The 18,954-nt window shown below is 45.4% G+C and overlaps 1 protein-coding gene across 1 annotated transcript in view; it reads right to left on the reverse strand.

Annotated features, from left to right (window-relative positions):
- LRFN2 (leucine rich repeat and fibronectin type III domain containing 2) overlaps positions 1 to 4,092 on the reverse strand; it is a 390,172-nt gene extending 386,080 nt beyond the window's left edge. The window contains exons 1-2 of the mRNA XM_063632414.1: positions 3,900 to 4,092; positions 1,884 to 2,315 (exon numbers count right to left, since the gene is read on the reverse strand). The gene's annotated coding sequence lies outside the window, so the exon portion shown is untranslated. The remainder of the gene's footprint in view (positions 1 to 1,883; positions 2,316 to 3,899) is intronic.
- Positions 4,093 to 18,954: the final 14,862 nt, after the last annotated feature.

An 18,954-nucleotide genomic window follows, 5' to 3' on the forward strand; every position in this document is an offset into this window, starting at 1 on the left:
GTGCAGGGGAACTCCTCTTTTTAAAACCATCAGATCTCGTGAGACTTATTCACTATCAGGAAAGACCTGTCACCATGATTCAATTATGTCCGACTGGGTCCCTCCCACCACATGTGGGAATTCAAGATGAGATTGGGGTGGGGACAAGGCCAAACCATATCACCCTCAATCACTGACTTTTGTCGTAGGGTGGTGAGCCCTGTCTAGGACTGGATTGGAATGTCTACCTGTGATCTGTGATTTATGGGGATCCTGAAGGGTCCTGTCTCCCCAGCTGCTGCTATGTGGGTATAAGACACCATGCTAGACTCTGTGAGGAAACCCCTTAGTGGCCTATGTCCTTAAGCATCAGAGGATGCTTTGGGCTGCAAGTAACAGAGACCTTCACCTTAGCTGGCTTCAACCAGGAAGATTAATGATCTGGCACCACAGGGTGCCCAGAGTAGGGGGACTGCCAAAGTTGGTACACTCAGTGGCTCAATCTGTTATCCCAGGCTCTCTGTGTCTTTTTGATCCACATCATCAGCATGTTGGTGAGCTCCCCTCCTAATCATAAGACAACTGCTGCAGTTCAAGGGCTCACTTCAAGACATAACGTCACACCATAGAAGATGAGCCATTTCCTCCTCGTTGTCCTTTTCGTTAGTGAAGAACATTTTTTCCAAAGCCTCCCAGAAGAATTCTCTCCTCTCATTGGTCAGGATTAAGCCACATGTCCCTTTCTTAACCAATGACTGGCAAGGGAAATGGGGTTACCAGAATTGACTTAAATAAATTGAGATTTACCCTAGAGTCTTGTGGGGAGAGGTGGACACTCAAACAAACTCAGGGTTCTGCCAGCAAGAAGAGAATGGCAGGGGGCAGGCACTCAACAGTACCTGCCACATCTCATCATTATCATCTGAGAAGAAGTGTAGTGTTCAGAGCAGACTCTGGAACTAGTCTGGCTAAGTTCAAATCCTTGCTCTGCTGCTTTCTAGCGCATGACCTAAGAAAATTATTTTGTCTCTCTGTGACTCAAATTATTTGAAGAATATAATATAATCTACCTCTTGGTGCTATAAAAACTATGTAAGGTAATAGATGTAAACCATGCAAATATATGTAATATGTAAGAGGCCAGCCCACATAAATGTTATATAGAGGTAGCTGTTGTTGGCTGCTTCCTAACTCCCTTCCCATCCTACATGCACGCACACACTCATGCTCACAACCCATATGCCCAACATCACTGCTACAGGAGCCTCATCATTATTCCAGAACTGACCTGCATTTTTCAAATCTTGAGACTTCACATATGCTGGCCTTCCACTTGTAAAGATAAACTTCCCACCATCTTTCCCATTGACATTTAAGAGCCAGCTCAACACCACCTCCTCCATAAACTTTTCCTGATCCCTTCTAGTTGGCATCAATCTCTTTCCACTCCACCCTCAAACTCCCCAAACCCTCAGTGTCTCCACTTGGGCTCCTGTGCATCCTGCCTTGCTTTGTGGTTCCAAGTGAGTGTGTTGGTCTCCTAGGCTGGGATCCCCTTCAGGGCAGGAGGTTAAAGACTAGATCAAGAGTCTCTTTAGGAAATAACTCAGTACCCTGCATACAAAATCATCTTAGTAAAAGTTTATCAAATCACATAGAATTGAATAAAAATATACAGTCTCTGCCTTCAAGGAGTCTAGTTGAGGAACAGGACAGATACATGTAAGACAATTGGCCATGTAAGCATTAGAACATCAGCACCCCCTACAGACCTGGTTCTCCAGCCACACCAAGCTTCCTGCCATTCCCTTACACCCACTTGCCTTTGTACATGCTGTTCCTTCTGCCTCCAAGTTCCCTCTTTGATCCCAGAATCTTTTTATAGCTGACACAGTCCTACTCACCCTTTCGGCCTCTACTCCATCATTGCCTCCTCTGTGAAGCCCCTTGTAGTGATGCTGCTGCCCACTGTGATTCTTCTGTTATTATACCACTCACATGCTCCACTTCTGCCTCCTCCAGCCTGGGTGCTCCTGGAGAGTTAGGACTAGGTCTTTCCATCTCAGCATCCCCCAGCCCAGCGCAGAGCTTGGCATGTAGCAGCAGATGCTCCATGCCAACATTCCATGTTTGCCGAGTGAATAAGCGGATGAGTTTGCAGGCAGCCTGTGAGCACTCCTGGGGATTTATATTAGCTCTCTTTTGTCCCTTTCTCAGAACAGAACCCCTGGGACCTTGGTAACAATTTAACAACAGGCTGTGTCTTCAGGAGGAAAGCCAGTCTGGAAAGCCAAAGAGTGGGAGCCACACTGGTTGAAGATGCCTGTCATCGCAGCCTAGGAGATAAAAATATAATTAGCGTAATCCCTGAGAGCAGTGTGACAACACCTGCCCGGTACTTGCCTCTGGGAGGAAAGCTGCAGAGAGAATAGGCACAGCAGAGTGGGGCTTACACTCCTCTATGTCAAGTGGCCAGGCTGGAATGCCAAGAACGCAACATTCTTCTAAGAAGCGTCCACCCACAGGCACAGCCATGCAAGCACTGCATATTCCCCAGGATTCTGGCATGTGCTCCCAAGAACAATGGCTGCAGTGCACTCTTGCATTTGTCGCTGTTGGCTTTCCATTTTAATACAGTGCCATACCTTACAGTTTCCTGAGCCCTTTCCCATGTTACTGCAGCTAAGCCTTATATCAGCTCTGCAGGGACAATCCTACCTATATTCCAGATGGGGAAACCTAATCTCAGACAGGTCAAAGGCCGTACCCAACGGCACACTGCTAGTAAGAGCAGGGGCCCTGGATCCAAGCCCAGCACTTGCATGATCTGGTTTGGCTGGAAGGAAATTTGACAATGGGGGATTTCTTTCTGTTTTCGGGTGAGATACTGCTTTGCCCCCAGTATCCATGGTCTTGTGGGCCACTATTCTTCTGTGGGTCTTTATGTGTTGAGGTTGGGGGGTATGGAGAATAGGAACATAGGGAATAGGGATGGAGGAGAGGTTGTGTTGTGTATGCATATGTGTATGTCTGATGTGTATATATGTGTGTATGTGTATATATAATGTGTGTATATGTGCATGTGTATATCTGTACATGTGTCTGTATGTGTCTGTTTGTGTATGTGCATATATGGATATGTATGTGTGTGTATATGTGTATGTGTATATGTACACATGTGAATGTATGTGTCTGTGTCTGCATGTGCATGTGTGCCTGTCTGTATATGTGTGTCTGTGAGTTTCTGTGTATATGTGTATACATGTGTATGTGTATATGTATTCCTGTGTATGTATATGTCTGTGTTTGTGTGTGTATTTGTGTGTAATTGTGTACATTTGTATGTGTGTGTATGTGTATATGTCTGTGTGTGTATGTGTCGGTGTCTGTGTGTGTCTATGTGTGTCTGTGTATATGTCTGTATATGTGTGTCTGTGGGTATCCGTGTGTGTGTGTGTCGTACGTGTCTGTGGGTGTATGTGTCAGTGTCCGTGTCTATTGTGTGTGTGTATGTCTATATATGTGTGTCTGTGGGTGACCATGTGTGTGTGTGTTTGTATATGTGTGTATGTATGTGTCTGAGCGTGTGTGTGTTGGGCCCAGAGAGAGCTGAGAGCATCTCTCATGCAGTGGGCATGTTCCCTGGGACAGTGATGGATTCCCTCCAATTGCCCTGAGTGTCATAATTCCTCCAAGTGCATGCTTAGGGCAGTGGTATTTTTAAAACCCATTCATATGTCTGTTCTGCACATTGCCTGGCCCTCTCCAAATGGAAAGGTGGGGCTGGAGCTACAGCTGTGCTGAGATTTTCCATCACCCTGTCACCCAAGTTGTCTTCCTTACTGAGAAATAGGGGGCTTCTCCTTGTTTCCCCAGACACCACAGTTTCAGCAGAAGTCCCCAAAACCCACCCCTTTTACCCTCCTGTTCTCTTCCTTGTTCAGAGGGGGACATCAATGCACAGGACTTCTCAGTGTCCCCCAACCAGCTTTCCGAGCTGGTTCAGGCAACAGAAATGTGGTTTCTGGGTGGCTCCCATTGGATTGGTGTCTCCTGAAGCAAGTCGCCTAGCACCAAAGACTGTCATATCCTCATCTGTAAAGTCAGGATCATGGTGCCTCCTGAAAGGATGAAGTGTGGGAATGCTTTGGAGATTGTAGCAGGCCCTGTACCTTGGCCATTATTACCACAGCAGCCTCTGGCAGCCATCAGCACCATCCAGAAGCCAGAGGCCCCACTTCCACCTCCCTGCCTCTACTCTGCTTTCCTTCCAGATCTAACGACAAGCCCTCTGGCCCATCAGGGTCTCCTCTGTGGTGTCTCCACCAGCCTCTGTTGGCCTTCACCACTTCTGTCCAAACTACCAAGTGCTCCAGCCCTTCCTGAGCCAAAAAGTTGTCTTCTGTTTAGAAGCATTTTGATTTAGAAAGTGCCTTGGACTTAAAGCGTGGTCTTGTGAGCCACCAGGCCTTATTCTTTTGTGTTTCTGTGTGTGTGTATGTGTGTGCATGCGTGCACACGCATGCATGTGTAGGGGCACGTAGAGGTGTTAAGGATGTTGTAGCATGTATGAGGGGGTATATAGGGATGTTGGGCATGTTGCAGTATATATGCTGTAGTGGGGGTATGCAGGTGAGCAGTGGCCTCTTTGCCCTAAAAGAAGCCAGGGGCTCCTGAGTCTCCCCTGGTGCAGGTGGAACAGTCCTGCTTTCCAAGATTTTCTACCCGAGGATGATTCCCTGAACTCCCTGAGATAGCCATGTGAGTTGGGCTCAAAAGGTGCTCCTGGGATGGGTACTTTAGACCCCTGCTACTCAAAATCTTGCTCCAGGAGCAGAAGCGTAGATACCACTGGAAGGTTTGTTAGAAAAGCAGTCTCATACCCTAGCCTGGAACTACTAAATCTGTCTGCATTTTAACCAGATCCCCAGGTGATCAGATGCATAGGAAAGTGTGAGAAGGCCTGGGCGGGGATAGGAAGATGAACCAGCAACAGGAAGGATATTGGCTCAGCATGGGGAGGAGTTCTTGCCCACTGAGTGTGTGAGGTAATGGGTTGGGTGACTAAGAGAGGCAGGAGGGGAGGTCAAAGGAGACATTTTTCAGTAAAGGCTGGGACTGGCCAGTGACTTGGGAGGGGACAGAGCTGGTTGTCCCAGAGCCCGATCCAGCCCAGGATCTCCACTTCATTGTGTTGGGTGGGCTGGAAACTGGGCCCCCAGCAGGCCATGGGCTTGTGCTTCTCCACCAGTGAGACACCATTGGCTGTGTGTGGCTTCGTATCAGGGTGATACTGGCCTCACAGGATGAGTTAGGAATTGTTTCTCCTCTGTAATGTTTTTGGAAGAATTTGAAAAGGATTGGTGTTCATTCTTCAAATGTTCGGTAGAATTCATCAATGAAGCTGTCTGGTCATGCACTATTGTTTGTTGGAAGGTTTTTTATTACTAATTTAGTCTCTTTATTTGTATAGATCTGTTCAGTTTTTTATTTAATCTCAAGCCAGTTTTAGTAATTTGTGACTTTCTAGGAATTTGTCTGCCGTAAGCATTATGGCCTGGGAACCAAGCTTGCCTTCCCTAAGCAGATCGTTATGGGTGGGTAGTACCTAGGGTTCCTGCTGCCAGGTTGGGCAGTTCTCAGGAGTTCACCTGTGCCTGGTCCTATCCTCAGATCCCTGAGTCTGGTCTCTTCATTTGACCCAAGTGCAACTGTGCTGACCAACCTGCTCTGGCCACAAGAGTTTCCTGCCTAGATCCACACCCCTGTTATCTTGCTGTGGATTAGAGCCAGCTTGCAGGTGAGGTAGAAACCTCTGCAAAGTCAACTGCAATCTCTCAAGTCCTGCTCTGCACCCTGGATCCTGAATCCTGCCCTTGAATGTGGACTGAACATTTCTGATCATTCTGTAAGTAATCAAATAAGAACTTTCCCAGGTGTTCAAAAACTGAGGATATTTTCAGTAGACTTCTCATGACCCAGGTTGTCATAGTAAAAGCTTTTTTGGTTAAGATTAAAAGAAATCCACTATATTAGGCAGGAGACTCAGCTTGAGGACAAATAAACCTGAAATCTCAGTGGCCAAATGCAAAAAGCTTGATTTCTCTCTCACGTGAAGCCCCAGGAGGGTGGCACAGTCCTCCTCAGCAGCTCTCCCTCCACTGAGATTGGGGATCTGGGTTGTGCATTCCTGAGTTCCTCACTCACAGCCACAGGATGAGGGGGAGTGCGTGAAGCACAATCACTGGGTGTTAGCTGCCTGGGACCAGAAGTGACACATCCCATCTTCTCATGTCATTGGGGAGCATCCAGTTACCTGGGCTCACTCTAATGACAAAGTGCGATCTTCCTGGAAGTTAAACTTCCAGACTACTTTAGACAAAGGAGAATTAGGAAGTTACAGGGAAGCCCACATGAGAGTCAGGGCAAGAAATCCAGGCAGCCTCCTCCCAGGACTAGGAATAGGCACTGGGGAGAATCCGGATTCAAGGAAGTTCCTCTTGGGCATCACAGGTCACTCTTCTCTACTTTGGGTGACCAGCTGATTCTGGTTTGCCTGAGATGTTCTGATCTTGGCACTGAAAGTCTTGCATCTTGAGCAAGCTACAAGAGTTGGTTGTTCTATCATCACTTCTCTTTACCTATTGGCTTCAGTTTTTTTTTTTCCTCCCTCCTGGCTGAATTCCTTTATCTCTATGTGTGTGGCATAAAGTCTCTATCCCAGCCTGGGAAGCTGCCAACCTCAGTACCTCCAACCAGCTAACTAATGCACTTCATCAATACTAGCTCTGAATTTTCAGGAGGGACAAATTGATTATTCTGTCTCAGGTCTCACACCCACCCAAGTAGAATAATCATGGCCACCTGGGCCTATCCCTTTACGTGAAGAGGAAGAAGGAGAAAAAGTGGAGAGGGCCAACAGACACCCCAAATGCATGTTATTGCATGGCCTATCAGGAACTTTCCATTTTAACTACACAGAAGACAAAAATAGAAGAGGACTATATTTATCCCACCAAAGGACAGTGAACCTGGGATAAGAGCTGAGCTTCAGCGCCTCCCCTGAAGCCCCCCACACACACAGAATTTGTACATATCGTCAGCTACGGTAGTAGGCAGAAATGTAAGATGTTCCCCCCAGGTTCCCACCCCTGTGTTCACCCCCCCTCCCCTTGAATGTTGACAGGACCTGGGAATATGCTGGGATGGTCCCTCTAGTGATTAGATTACATTATATGGCAAAAGTGGTCACATACTCACTTTCACAATTACTGTATAAGACACTCGTTGCCAACTGGAGAGAGATTCTCCTGCTGGCCTTGAAGGAGCAAGCTGCCATATCGTGAGAGGCTCACTGGCCAGGACCTGGGGTCAGCCTCCAGGAGCTGAGAGTGGCCCACAACTAACAGCCAAGAGGAAAATGGTACCTTCAGTCATAAGAACACCAGGAACTGAATTATGCCAACAACATGAAAAGGCTTGGCAGAGGACCTGAGTCTCAGATGGGATTGCAGCCCCAACTGACATCTTGATTTCAGCCTAATGAAACCCTAAACAGAAAATGGAGCTATGCTGTTCTTGGACTTCTGACTTACAGAAGCTGTGAGATAATAAGTTCATGTTGGTTCTAGCCACTAAATTTGTGATAATGTGTTACATGTGCATAGAAAACTAGTACATCTAACAGGAAAAAATCATAGGGGCATTAGGCAAGCCCAGGAAAGTAAGTTTCAAACGTTCAATCTTAAATCCAGTGTCCACATGCACAAAATATTAAATCAGCTTTACTCTGGAGTCCAGCTTTCCTGGGCCACCCACATTTCTCACCACCCAATCCTCACCGGTTGGGGCTGGGGCAAGGAGAGCTGTCCTCCTCCATGGGGGCTGGCCTGTGTCATCAAAAAGGAAGCAGCAGCCATCCCCCAAGAAAAAGGGAGAGTGTAATGCTGGTTTCCCTTTAAATATTTGGACTTATGAAAAGGATTAATAACAACTCATTTGACAAGGGTGACAGACATCCAGCACTCCCATACATAGTTAATGTGAGGATAAATTAGTTTAGCTCTTCAGAGTACAGTTTAGCAAGATCTATTAAATTGTGAACTACACATATCCTTTAATCTAGCAATTTCTCTTTTAAGAATTTACCCTACAGAAATATTAACACAGGGACAAATCATATATGCTCAAGGATGTTCACTGCAACATTGTTTGCAGTAAAAAAACAAAAACAAAAAAAAATGGCGGTAACCTACATGCCTGTCAGTAAGTGATTGGCTAAATAAACTGTGGTATACTCATACTGAAATACTACTCAACTACTGAAAAAAAAATAAGGTTTATTTCTATGTGGTGACATGTCTATGCTGTATCTGTGATATACTGTTAAGGGGGAAAAGCAAGTTGCAGAGCACGATGTACTGTATATCATTTTTGTTAAAAGTAATTACATATTTATATGTTAAAATATGCATAGTAAAAATGGAAAAATATGAACTAAATTTTTAGAAACAGTTATTTCTTGAATTATGGGGAACTTTCTGTTTTACATATACTTCTAGATTATGTTATATGATAAGGACTTTCTATATTATACATTTCTGTGTTGTTAAAAATATCTACTATGTGCATTTGTTAATTTTCTAATAAAGCAGAGCAATAAATTTTGTGGGGTTTTTTTGTTTTTTGTTTTTTGTGTTTTTTTCGAGATGGAGTCTTGCTCTGTCACCCAGGCTGACGTGCAGTGGCGCGATCTCGGCTCACTGCAACCTCTGGCTCCTGGGTTCAAGCAATTCACCTGCCTCAGCCTCCCAAGTAGCAGGTTTTTTAAATTAGATTAAACACCCCTAGATCTTTTTATCTACTGTCTGAGAAACTGATGCAAGCCAGCCAGGCTTAGAGCTCACTGTCTAAGTAAAGCTTTCCATAGGCCTGCAGAACTGTCAACAGATACATAGTGGTTTTCTACAAAGGGCTGATGTGTAGTGAAGAATTAATTTCACCCAAGGAGAGGCCTGGCCTTTGCCTTCAGCTACTGGGAGGTATCTCTAGACACTTGGAACGCCATGCCTAATAGGAGTGTCTTTGTTTGCCTGGGGCTCTGATTACCTGAACAGTCTAACAGTGTGATTTGTGATCAGAGATCTAGGCCACGTGGTATCATTTCCACCTCCAAATGTCAGCCACATGGGCAGAATGTGATGGAGTCCCAGTAAAAACTCTGGCTCACCAAAGGCTTGGGTGAGCTTCCCCGGTTGGCAGTACCCCATGTGTACTGTCACTTGTCAGTGTCAGCAAAGTAATGCTGCCCATGACTTCCTCAGGAGTATCTTCCTCTCTAGTTTATCCCCACTCAAATTCATCCCTCTGCTCAGACCACGTTTCTTGGTTCATGTCCCCATCTCCACCCCTAGGCACAAAATTTAAAGGGTACAAAATTTAAAGAGGCCTCACTTTCAGGGCTGACCCCACATTTGCATGACCCTGAGAATGAGCACCTCCTTATCGTCTGTGTCCTCAGCCCTTCCTTGCCTCACCCTGGTCCCAGCCCTGAATTCCAGTCTCCTGGCCCCTCCCCTCCTCTCCCTGCTGATCCTCAGGACTTTTAGCTATAATCACATCTTGCCTTTTCAGAAACGCTCCATTCACACTCATGGCCTCCTAGTCTTCTTCCCATGAACAGCAGTTTCTTCCAGCCTTTAGGGTTTCAAACATATTATTCTGTCTGTCTGGAGTACCACCCCACCTCTCACCAACCTAAAATCCTCATGACTAATTCCTCCTCAGCCCTCTGTGCTCAGCTTAAATATCACCTGTGCTGATACTTACTCCTAATTCCCCCAGAGTAAGTCAGATGCCCTGTTAGATACTCTTGAGAAGCATTGTATCACAGTTGCGACTAATTATTTGTGCCATTATTTGGTAGATGAGCATCAGGCTGCATGTTATGTAAAGCTAGGTATACCAGTCAGACTGGAAGGAAACACATGGTGTATTTTAATGGGTTAATTGATTTGAGAGTTTGAGGCACCCCAGGGGTAGCAAGAGTGTGAAGCCATTACTTCTCTAAGGCTTGAAGGGGAAAGAAGAGAGAGTGGTTCCTAGAAACTGGGGAGATCTGTGGGTATTCTAGGAGAAATAGCAGCTTTGGCCTTGGGAAGAGGAACGCAGACCCTGCCAGCCTACAGAGCAGCAGGGAAGAAACGAGGTGGATAAATGTCTCAGCCTCTATGGCTAAACCCAACTGGATACGAGAAGGCAGGAAGCTCAGGTGATGCAGTTCATCATCCTTCGGGGCACAGGGCAGGGTGGAGGAAGACGGAGAAAAACCCTGGAGGGATAAATTAAGATATCTATCCCAGCAGGTACCATGTCCATGTTGCTCACCCCTGAATCTCTGGTGTGTAGCTCAGTTCCTACCATGGAGAAGGCTCTTAAGAAATATTGGTGCTGAACAAAGGAATGAATCTCTCCCTCACCTACATCCCACGGATACAGTAAGATCAAATGAGATCAAGTGCATGAAAGTATCCTGTGAATCATAAAAGAGTAAACAAATAGAAAAAAGTATTATTCTGATGCTTCTTCCTATTGTGGAGTCAGTTTCTAAAAGAGAACCACAGCTTCTAGAAGGAACCAGCTGGCTACATTTAATTTCTTAGCTGGCTAGAGCACCAGCCACCAAGGTCCCTGTTGGCTTGAGCACCTGACCTGAAGGTCTTCTTGGAGGGGTAGCTCTTAGTAAGGGCGCATCTATATCACAAAGGCACTTTATTTTTAATTTATTGAGTTAAAAATAAAATAATGACATTTTCTGGTGGCAAAATTCTCTCTGTCATACCTTGGGACTAAAGGTTTATTGCAACTCTATTAAAACATATTAGATACATTGAAGAGTCATGCTCTCCAGCCAGCTGATAGAGCCACTGCCTCCCAGTAGATGTTTTGGGTTTGTATTAAGAAAGTTGTCACAAGTAATTTGGACTGGAGCATGTAGTCATAGACTGCCAAATGTTGATTAATTAAGTTGATGTTTGGATTAGTTCAGCGTGATCATTTCATTAGGGGAAATGACTGAAAATGTGGAATAAAATATCAAGGGGGAATGAGAAAGCATCATGCCATAAGTAAGACCTAAGACAAGAACGCACACCCTGTATTCATTAGGATTTGCATGTTCGTGTGTGTGTGTGTGTATGTGTGTTTTCAAGTATTCCAGCAATGGATGGATCCATGGCTGTAAGAATTATAAATAGTTAATGTGAATTATTCTCCTGGTATCCGCTCCTTTTCTGACCTCGCCTTTGGGCTTGACGTCTCTCTGCAATGACTTCCCCAAGTCAAATTTCCAAATGTTCATTGAGCTTTTAGCCTTGAGTTGGAGGACCCCCAGCCACACTGGGGTGACCACTTATGGGACCTTGAGGAACAGCCAGGTAAAGACTGACAGGGAAAGCTGGGGGTTGACTTCATTCAGCCACCCAGAACCTCACAGAAACGCCAGATGAAAGGCAAGATTCTCAGAGAGGCAGGAAGATGCTTTTCCCAACCTCAAGGGAGCCAATATTGATGAAAACGTGAGTCTACCTCAAATGCAATGTGCTTTTAAGAAATTGTATTTTTGCTAATACATAACTCAAATAATGAGAGGCTGGGACATTTTTAGGAGTTTGTAGAGATGCATATGGTTTTTACCTTCATAAATTCATTCAAACATTAAACATTAATGTTCAGCCCTGAGCTGTTCAATTCACAAGAGGGACAAAAGACACAGCCTTTGCTCTTAAAAGATTTAGGATGTATATGGGAAGGTGAGTTTCCTGTGTTATGTCTTTCTAGCCCCACATGTCCAGCCAGCATGCCTTGTATCTTTCAACCATATTGTATTTGTTAAAAATTCCTTAATTGCATCATGTTCTCTCCCATTGCCAAGATATTGCCATGCTGTTCGTGCTGCCTAGAATATTTTTCTCTCAACCCCATCATCCCATCGCCAATTCTTCAGATAATTCCTACTCGTCATTCAGGTTTCAACTTCGCTTAAATGTCATTTCTTCCAGGAAGTCTTCATTAATCATGGACACTCAGACTAGGTAAGAAGCCCTCATTCTATGCTCCAGAGTATCCTGCGCTTCCCTAATCATAGGACCCATCACATCATATTGTTACTTCTTCTTTAATTGCCCATCTTCCCCTCTTTATCATAAGTGTGGGGAAGAGAGGGCATTTATCTAGCTTGTGACATCCTCAGTGCTTAGTACAATGTGTAATAGGCTTAATAAATGAAGAGAAAGAATAGAAAGAACATGAGCCAAGAATCTAGATGATTTCTACCAATGAGAGTGATGGGAACCCTGGCAAGCCACCGCCCATCCTCAACACCCATTCTCTCATCTGCAGAAAGGTAATAATAGATTTGATGGCCATCTGGCACCCACTAGTGTCCAAGATTGATGTCTGGGCTGATGTAGTTAGCCAAGTGGGAGTCCCATCCCCACTCACTGTTCCCAGTGAAGCATCGGGCTGCAGCAGAAAGAACAATATCCCCAGGAGCGGTCAAGAGCACTAAGTAGGCCGGTGCAGTGGCTCACGTCTGTAATCCCAGCACTTTGGGAGGCCAAGGAGGGCAGATAACCTGAGGTCAGGAGTTCAAGACCAGCCTGGCCAACACAGTGAAACCCTGACTCTACTAAAAATACAGAAATTAGCCAGGCGTGATGGTGGGTGCCTATAATCCCAGCTACTTGGGAGGCTGAGGCAGGAGAATTGCTTGAACCCGGGAGGTAGAGGTTGCAGTGAGCTGAGATCATGCCACTGCACTCCAGCCTGGGCAACAGAGCAAGACTCTGTCTCAAAACAAACAAACAAAAAAAGAGCATTGAGTACATGGGGATGACAAAATTGATCCCTCTCTCTCTCTTAGACCTCTTGGGGGCCCAAATGAGGATGGCCTCTATCAATCAACTATCAAGCAATACCAGGAGAGAATGGTTATTACATTAGTGAGACAACTGATGGATACATATTTCGATGGCTTACAACAATCAATGGCCAGATGAATAAAATTCTGCTCTGGCCTGAAGAGGATTTACTCTGACATGTGGTATAGCTAGCCAGCTAAGTAGAGAGAGAGACACAGATGGTCCCTGACCTATTATAGTTTGACTTAGAATTTTTTTATTTTACAGTGGGTTTATTGGGACATAAACCCATCCTAAGCCGAGGAGCATCTGTATAGATATAGATTTAGGCTAAGGGAATCTGCAAAACTTGTTAGCAGCATGTAGGAAGTTAGTTGGATATGGCTTTCCTGGGTATGAAACTTGTACTTCAGTCTCACACATGCACAAAAAAGCTAATAATCTTCCCTTCTTTCCCTGCCCCAGTTATTTTCATTTTTTCCCATCCAAGAGGACTTTGATGACACCTCTGCGGAGGCCTTCCCTTGAGGGAGATAGAACCCCTTGCCTTGAGAGTGGGTTCCTTCACATCTCACTTGTCTCCCTTGCTGGTCTCTGGACCACTCTTCCTCACTCACATTCTAACAACTGCCTATTCCTTCCTTCATCTCCCAGTGAAGTCCAGTTGGCTTATTCCTGTCCCAGAGTGCAATCTTCTGCAGGGTTTTGTCAGGAGAACTGGGAGGAATGGGGTGGTTAAGGACTGGAACTTCTACCCAGCCTCACTAGCTGTAAAAGCAGTCAGAGAACAGTGCCCTCCCCCTCCACATTCTCCTTCTATGATTCCTCAGGAACCCCACCTCCCTCTACAGTTTTCAATAGGAAAAAAATCCACCCATTGAAGCTGGTTGATAACATAGCAAATTCTGATTGAAAGGAAAAATAAAGACATAATAGAAGTGGAACATAGTATAAATTCCCTGCAAGGTCTAAAAGTCCCCCAGGCACAAAAGCTGACCAAAAGAGCTTATGCAGAAAGCCAGCCCCTTTACCTATTCTCCCTTGAACTTGCCTCCTCTGCAAGAGGAGCAAGCAAACACTGCTTACTACTTTTCTCTGCATGATTTTACTTCCATTTCATACAAATTTAATAAAGCTGCTTAATATGCCTGGAGGTAAGTAGAAATATCCTTCTGGCCCATCTACCCTTGACAAAGGCTAGCAGGGGAGAGAAGCTTCCTTCTGCACCCTGGAAAGTGACTCTGGCTTGGTGAGATGGGAGACTTGGTTAAACTCGGATAGTTCATGAGCATGCTATAAACTAATATCTGGAAGGACCCACACTGCAAAACGTAAATGAGGGCCCCTGAGTTTGCTGCAACTTCATCAAGTGCCTTCTGAATAATGGAAGAAAGAACAGATTTGGTACAACGCATGTCTATCTATAACAAAAGGTAAGCATAGATGTGGGGATAGCTTTACTAGCTATGTAGCAATGTAGGATGAAGATAGGTGCATGGGCTTTGGAGTCAGACAGAACAGGATTTGAATTCTGACTCCCTTACCTTGCAAAGTGACTATCTTAGATTGAGTTCCCCAGAACTCAATCAAGGATTGAGTTTGATTCAATCCTTGATAGAATTTGATTCAAGGATCTGAGGATTATATGGAAATGATCCTAGAGAGAACCCATAGCAGAGTGGGAAAGTGAGACAAGGAAGGGAAGAAACCCATAGAAGGTAGGTTAAAGAGCAGGTTACCACTGTGGGATCAATGTCAGGAGAACCTTTTGGAGACTGTGTAACTCCTGCCTCAGAGCTGTCTTCCAGCGAGGTGAGGAAGTTGTGATATTTATCTACCAATCCCCACTGTTTATTGGTTGTAGGCTGCTCCCAAGTATGCTACCTGCACCCAGGTTAAGCAGGCTTTCTCAAAAAACATTTACAGTAGAAAGCTGTCAGTGCATAAAAGAGAGGCATGATGGCATTCAATATACCTTTGCATAACTTAAAAATGCAGATACCTTTAAATAAAGTAGAAAAAGCAGAGAATCATCATGCACATTGTGATTGGAAAGTCTTAAGCTTACTGCAGAGTGTTTCTTTAAGAGGGGACAGATTCAGGATCTGGTTTCCACAACCCATATCCCTCAATAGACAACCCAAAGCCTGAGCATCTTGGGACCTCCTCAAGCCCTTGCCTCAAGCAAGGACTTGGAATTCATTAGGAGATTTCATCTTAGCAGGCCCAATATACAAAGTCAGTTCATTGGTACCCAGTCTTAGCATCTCCCTTCCCAAAAAACTACATGCACTTTGACTGGGAAAGAAGCAGTAAGGCAGAGATGGATCTGGGTCTACCAGATGACCCACCAGCTGTGTGGTCTCAGAGGTGTCATTTAACTTCTTTGGGTCTCATTTCTAGTCCTATAATAATTGACCCAGACTTCCCAGAGGCACAGGGAGGATTAACTTAAGGAGATAATCCATGTGAATAAAGATCAGCCTGTCTTCCCTCTCTGCACCTCCAACTTACCCCTCCAGGGCCCAGAGCACACCACCGTTCTTAGCAACCTTCAACTTCTACGTAGATTTGTGACATCCTCAAGGACAGGGAAATTCCAGCCCTGGCCCTGGGCCAAGACACATCGCCATTGCCCAAAGTTGCTGTATCCCTTCTCTCTGTGAAGCTAAGATGTGGTCCTAAAAGCTAGCCAATGTGGTAGGCAGGGTCAGGCCGTGTTGTGAGGAGGCCCTCAGACACTCAGGCTGGGTTTTATTGCCTCATTCAGATACCCTGGTCCTATCCTGCCAAGAATCATGCATCACTCTTTTCCATGGCTGTTAAAATTGGCTCTGTTGCATTTGTGATTCTACAGCAGGAAACTATAACCAAATCAAGGAGGAAAACTCCAAAAGAGAATGGTCTCTCCCTCTCCCTTTCTCTTTCTTTACACACACACACACACACACACACCACTCAGGGAGAATCAGAAAGAAAGGCAATGGCAGATATAAAAAGGCAGAGAGAAAAAAAATGGAGATAAAAGGAAATAGAAAGAAACAAAAAGAGACACACAGGCTCTCTGCAGTGCGGAGGCCTGGTAGGACAGGAAGTCGAGGAGGGGAGGTGTGGAGGTGTGAGATCCTCAGAGGGAGAGAGTGGAGGAGGTGGCCAGCCATGCATGAAAGAGAAGCAGCCATGAAGGGATTGTGTTCAGGCTGCAATTTTTAAGATCCTAAATAATAGTAATGACATAGTGTGCACGTGCATGTGTGCATGCATGTGTGTGTGTGTGTGTACACCTCTGGGTGTGTGCTCATGAGCATTAATGGCACAGAAACAGAGCACAGGCACAAAGGCAGGAAGCAGATGGCCTGGGAACAATCCAGAGGGCTTTTGAGGGTGCTTATTATCCCAGGCAGAGCCTTGCCTGCTTCTCTGAAGGCACATAATCAATACTTCCTGAATAATGTTGAATGGTGCAACCCAGTCCTTTCCCAACAGGGTGGATCACAGGTGGGACAGTAAATGCAGACATGGCCCTCCTACCCACTTTTCCTACTTTACTGCCACACCTGCAAAGCCAATCAATAATGAAAAAGTGCCAAGTTGCTGGCCTGGAGCCCTGGGGCTCAGATCCACACATCTCACTTGGAAGTGCGACTTTCTTTCCTTTCTCTGAGTTAAAATGATGTGTTCAGATCTTCACTCCCCTGCTAGACTGAAGGCACCCTGAGGGCATGCCCCATTTATTATTTATCTTTGTTTCACCACAGTGCCCAGCACAGTACCAGGTGCTCAATACCTGCTTGTTAAATAAATGAACTGTATGGTGGTAGCTGTCACATGTCCCAGGGTACAAAAATGGTCTACAGAGCAACATTTGACAGGGTGCCACACACACCCAACAACATGCTGTGCTTGTTTTTCCTCCCTCACTCCCTCACTTCTCTCCCTTTCTTCCTCCCTTCACCAGGATTGATCAAGCCCCTATTCCAGACCAAGAACTGTGCCAGATGATACCTAGCTAAAAGAGACCGAGGCTGAAAGAAATGCGTGCCCTTGGGTCCCTTGATGTTCTCTGTCCAGTTAGGGACATCATGCCTTTGGAGGGCATGAAAGAGCATGGATGAGTCCAGTACGTATCTAGGGACAGATGAAAGAGGTTACATCTCCTACAGATTGAGTATCCCTTTTCCAAAATGCTTGAGATAGCAGCGTTTCAGATTTCAGATTTTTTCAGATGCTGGAATATTTGCATTATACTTACCAGTGAGTGTCTGTAATCTGACAATCTGAAATTAAAAATGCTCTACTGAGTATTTTCTTTGAACATCATGTCAGTGCTCCAAAAATATAGAATTTTGGAGCATTTCAGATTTTCAGATTAGGGATACTCAACCTGAAATATGTAAAAGACAAGGCTGGGTACGAAGCTTCAAGTTCCTGAGTAATCTTGGGGTAAAAGTTACTAACTGGATGTTTTCAATTTTCCTGAAAAAAGAAAGACTGAAGGAAGAAAGCAAGGAAAGGAGAAAGGGAGAGAGGATGGACGCAAGAAGAAACTGATATTACCAAAGAGGGTCAAGGGTAAGTTTGGAAGAACTCCCCAAGAGCAAGGACACTGATTACCCAACACTTCCGCCTTCCAGGCCTTTTATGCCCTATCCCATTCACCCTCCACAACAGCAGTGAGGGAGGTACTGTTATGAGGAGGCCCTTTTGCTAATACAGAACAGGTCTAGGCAGTTACAGGAGGGTCCTTGGGTGTGGATCTGAGAGTCCGATTTGGGATTTCTCAACAAAGAGGGATGGGGTGCACACCACCAGGGGCACCAAGTGGTAATGATGATTCAGTCCTGTAGATTGTCCCAGCCTGGTCAGTCTCCTTTCATCCCAGAGGGGAAGGAGTCTGCAGCGGCCTGTAAGATGCAACAGATGCTAAGAATTTTCCTTTTGCAGCTTAAGAGAGCCACTACCTCCTGCCTTCCTCCCACCCAGCCAGCTCCCAGGTCACATAGCCAATTCATCTAAGATGTCACTGCTGGTAACCAAGCGGGAAGCTGATGGAAGCCTACTGCTGGGGCGTTTAATCTTGCAAAGTAGTGTCAAGCAGGCATGTCTCAGGATGCTGTGACTCAGCATGAGTTCTGCCCTTCAGGTTTTCATCCTTGGGAAGTCTCAGCCTGTGGGGCCAGGTAGAGCACAGCAGAGACAAGCAGAAAACCAGCATCTGCCACCTGGTCTCCAAGCCCTGTCCCTCACTCACAGTGGCCCTCAGCTGAGTTATCTCCCCAAAACCAAACCACCTATAGTCACTTCATTTTCTGTGTCCAGAATGGGTTGTCCTAAACATCCCAGTGGCTTGGCTTGTCATCCAGGTCTCACACCATCCAGCCCCACCTTACAGGACAGGATTATCCTCCCTACTGACAGCTATCCCTTCTCAAGACCAACTCATCTATTCTGATTCCTAAAAGTACAGGCCCTGGCGTCTGAGAAACCTGATTCTGCCACTGACTACATAGGACCCTAAACATGTCGCTTACCCATCAGTTTCTCATCTTTAAAATGAGCTCATCATCATCATAACTATCTCACATGGTGGATGTAAGGACAAAATAAGATACAGCCTTGAACTGCCTACTCAGTGCTGAGGTTAGACACTGATAGATTTGTGTGGTCAGCTAAATAATGCCCCCCAAAGATGCCCACATCCTGATCCTTAGGACCTGCAAAGAGACTTTGCAGATGTGATTAAATTAAGGGTCTTGAGATGGGGAGATGATCCTGGATTGTCTGAGAGGCCCAATGTAATCACAAGCTTCTTTATAAGAATGAGGCAGAAGGATCCATTGGAGAAGGAGATGTGATGATGGAAGCAGATGTCAGAGCGATGTGAAGAAGGGTCCAGGAGCCACAGCATAATCTTCCTCTAGAAACTTGAAAAGCCAGAGAAAGCCAGTTTCTTTCAGAGACTCCAGAAGGAACAAAACCAGCAGACACCTGAATTTCAGACATCTACCTTCTAGAGCTGTCAGGTAATAAACTGTGCTCTTTGAAGTCACCAAGT

Source organism: Symphalangus syndactylus, chromosome 23 (assembly GCF_028878055.3).
Source record: "Symphalangus syndactylus isolate Jambi chromosome 23, NHGRI_mSymSyn1-v2.1_pri, whole genome shotgun sequence".
Lineage (NCBI taxonomy): Eukaryota > Metazoa > Chordata > Mammalia > Primates > Hylobatidae > Symphalangus > Symphalangus syndactylus.